Genomic DNA, 3,806 nt, shown 5'->3' on the forward strand with positions numbered 1-3,806 from the left:
ATAAATTAATTAAATTAAATTAATAGTATACTATAGTAGTATATAGTGTATATATATATATATATATATATATATATATATATATATATTATACTATGGTGGCACCATACTGGGTATTATACCATCTTTCTCATATGTACAATTCATTGCAGGATTGTCGTATTTAATTTGAGAATCGCTCGAAAAATCATCTTGTACACTCGCCCTTTCAGCGGTGGGGACAGTATAATGTGACGGTTAATACCACTTTGCGTTTTTAAAGAGTATCCCAAGAATTGGCGGCAAGTGGCGTTGATCAGCCGCCTTCTCTCTAGTCTATCGCTTCTGAAATGGAAACGGCTGGCGCAGATAGCCCCCGAATAGCTATGTATAGAATTCAGTTTTATTTAGAACAATGTATCGTTAGCCATTCACGTGTTTGGTGGTATGGACGTTAAAGTTGTAGAGAGCCGTTTTGTTCAGACGTCCACACAGTCTGTATGTTGGGGTCTGGCATGGTCAGGTGGTTATGGCGCTAGACTTGCTATCTGTGGGTCGCGGGTTCGAATCCTCGTCCCACCAAACATGCTTGCCTTTTCAACCGTGGGAGCGTTATGTTGTGCGGTCAATCCCACTATTCGTTTTTTAAAGAGTTGGATAATTTTTCACTGCTAAATTAGGGATACCTAGTGCAGATAACCCTCGTGTAGCTTGACCAAACCATCTGTATTTCATGGCTTCCTAACTTGAACGAAGGTCGTACGTTACTTAAATTGGGTATATCGACGGAAATTACGTCAAATATTTCATGGAAGGTATGCAACATAAACCATATTGAAATTTTGTCGACCAACACTTGATATTTTAAAGAAAAGTTAGGGTTACTAATCATTTAGTTAATGTACTGACCACTTTTTTGCCCATTGTAGTTTAATCAAAACGAATAGTGATATACGAGTACTTAATTAAGGGATTCTTTGAACATAACATTTTATTCTCTAATAAAAGATATAGATGGCGTGACTTGACGTTTTCAAGGTTATTTCCTGTTAAATAGATAATTAACTAGGCAGCTGAGACCAATTAATATATCATTAACTTATTGTAGAGATGATCCCGTTTGTCTCCCGTTTAATTATTGTGAACTGTCATCTTGGACAGAGAAATCCACATTAAGGAATTTATTATTATGTGCTCTGAGGGGACACCTTTCATATGAGAACACATGTCACGGATAGGCTAGGTGATACCTTTTGTATATTTAGTTTAAGCCTACTGAGAACACCTGGTACAGAAGCCAGTAAAACATGGCACAGATAGGCTAGGTGATACCTTTTGTATATTTAGTTTAAGCCTACTGAGAACACCTGGCACAGAAGCCAGTGAAACATGGCACAGACGGACTAGGTGATACCTTTTGTATGTTTAGTTTAAGCCTACTGAGAACTCCTGGAACAGAAGCCATACAGGAACTAGTGCAAATAATTAATAATAGGCTAGAAATACTTTGGTGTTTGTCTTGTCCAAAGAACGTACTTATTGCAATAGGAAATTAGTGTGTTTTGTAAATGTTTCGTGTGTCGAATCAAATAAGGAGGCTTCAAATGAGGGTTAACAAACTTAATGGTGTTAACGTTATTTCTTCGGTGGATTTATTAGTGCTTCACTTGCTAGAAACTGGATTATGAACATGTCAAATGTATTTCATAATTGTTACGATGTAAACTCCTTTCCCAAGCTAGCAGAACGTAAATATATTTAACCAGCCACGACCCAAAAAACATTTTCATGCTTTTCACTTGAATTTTCCTCATTCATTATCATTATCACGCATGTCATTTAATTCAAGCTACACTTGCTTCAAGGCATTGTGCTGCATCGATCAATTCTCGTCTATTTGAAAAAAATTACGCGGTCAGACAAACAAACATACGTAGCCGTAATTTTATTTAATAAGACTACACGTAAACAATAAAGTATAGTAATGGTACTTATAATAGTGTACAGAGTATGAAACAGTTATTAGCGTTCAGTGTATGACACGGTTTTACGGGTTGAAACAAAGAAACTCACAAAAATGAAGAATAAAACCCGTAGTAAAGAAAAAATTAGCTAAAAGGTGTTTATAGCAGTCTATGAAACAACCGAAGCTAAATTATTGTAAAGTAAATGTAAAGTTGTGATGAAGGTAAACTTAGCTGAATATGCAGAAACGTCTGAATGCGTGTTCACAAAGTGACAAGCATTTGGTTTTGAACGAACTACGCATGGGTATTTTAGATCTAAATAAGTTGAGAAAGCCCATAGCAATTGTATTTAGTGTAATATTAATTTTTTTAGGAAAGTACACGTGGGTCGAGTTTTGTTTTTGTGAAATACTTTGCAAATAAAAAAAATTAAAGCTGAAATCGAAGCCAGTCGTCACGTGATGACAACGACATAGTTGCATTAAGAAGTTTGACTAAGCAAAAAGCATGAAAGGTGGTTCTGAAGGGAAAAGCCAATATACAATTCGGACTCTTCGTACAAAGGCCTTTCTAACGATATAAGATTTGTAGCGTTTGATCGAAAAATTTCCAAGAAAAGTTCCGGACATACAAACGCCAGCGTATTATTTATATAGCTTATAGTTTTCATACGACATTAGTGTTAGGCTTATTATATTTTTAATACTGTATTATTTATCTAGTCTCTTATAGAATTTCAAGAATTAGAAGAGTGTATAACAGTAGTATTCCAACCCCACGGTGTTTCCCATGTCCGTTGCTGATGACGCGTTTCGCTCAATCCAGATCCCTTCAGACCGGATAATTTTCTGTTTCTTGGATATCCCTAAGAGATAAAGAATGTAGTATGAGAAATACCATAGGCCTAATGCTAATGTTGTCATAATTATTATGCTATTTTCTGTTATCTTTGCCATCAAACGTTGTATTATTCAATAATAGGTTCAAGAAGTCTTGATAGAAAGGAATAAAAACCCTATAACCCGAGCGCTTTCGAAAGGTGGTCCTTTCTTTTTTCAGGGGCAAACTTTTAATATTAAGGTCCTAAAATTGTATTTTTTTATAGCTATACAAATATTAAATTTTTTAAGCATATAACTACCACTTCTGTAAGTCTTCAAAACAATGTAGCCATACCTCGTTCTGATCATTTCGTGTTTATGTAAAATCTAAGGTTTTTTTGCTGCTAAAACAGAACATCAATAATATTGTTTTAGTATAATATTAATGGCAAACGTTGCATAAACTCGGTGTAAGTGTAAAATTGCCACATTGTTCTGTCCTGTTGTGAAGACTAAGTACGTTTCTAAATCACCATTTTGTTAATTTTGAGGGAGCTACGAATGAAGAACATTCGCACGCGATAGCCTACCCCCCCCTCACCCCCCCAGCTCATTCTTTTCTCTACGAAGATCTTTGATCTGATTCACGCCTTTCTCTTGCTACTGAAACTAGAGATCGTGGGCTTCAGTTTTGCTAAAAGACCTTGAATCTTCATCGAGGTTAGACACGCTCTTCTTGATAGGCACGTGACGTACTTAATTGAAGACAATACAAACGAAATACCAATGATTCTTAACACTAATCCTTGAACTTTTTGTTCTCAAGTTTATCCAGATGAAAAAAACAAACAAACTGGGTGATATTGTATATATATATATAAATATATATATATATATATATATAAACGTGGATAACTTATTTCATAAGTGTCTTCATTAATTCACAATAAAAATAAATACTTAAGGTGTTCAATGAAAAGAAAAAAAAAACTGAATTAAGTCATTGATATTTCATTATTAATGCAAATATTTGTTAAAT

The 3,806-nt window shown here is 34.7% G+C and overlaps 1 protein-coding gene across 1 annotated transcript in view; it reads left to right on the top strand.

Annotated features, from left to right (window-relative positions):
• The window catches only part of LOC106476834 (connectin-like), an 11,484-nt gene that overhangs the window by 1,694 nt on the left and 5,984 nt on the right, over positions 1 to 3,806 (top strand). The gene's annotated exons all lie outside the window — the stretch shown is intronic.

Source organism: Limulus polyphemus, unplaced genomic scaffold, assembly GCF_000517525.1.
Source record: "Limulus polyphemus unplaced genomic scaffold, Limulus_polyphemus-2.1.2 Scaffold11770, whole genome shotgun sequence".
Classification (NCBI taxonomy): domain Eukaryota; kingdom Metazoa; phylum Arthropoda; class Merostomata; order Xiphosura; family Limulidae; genus Limulus; species Limulus polyphemus.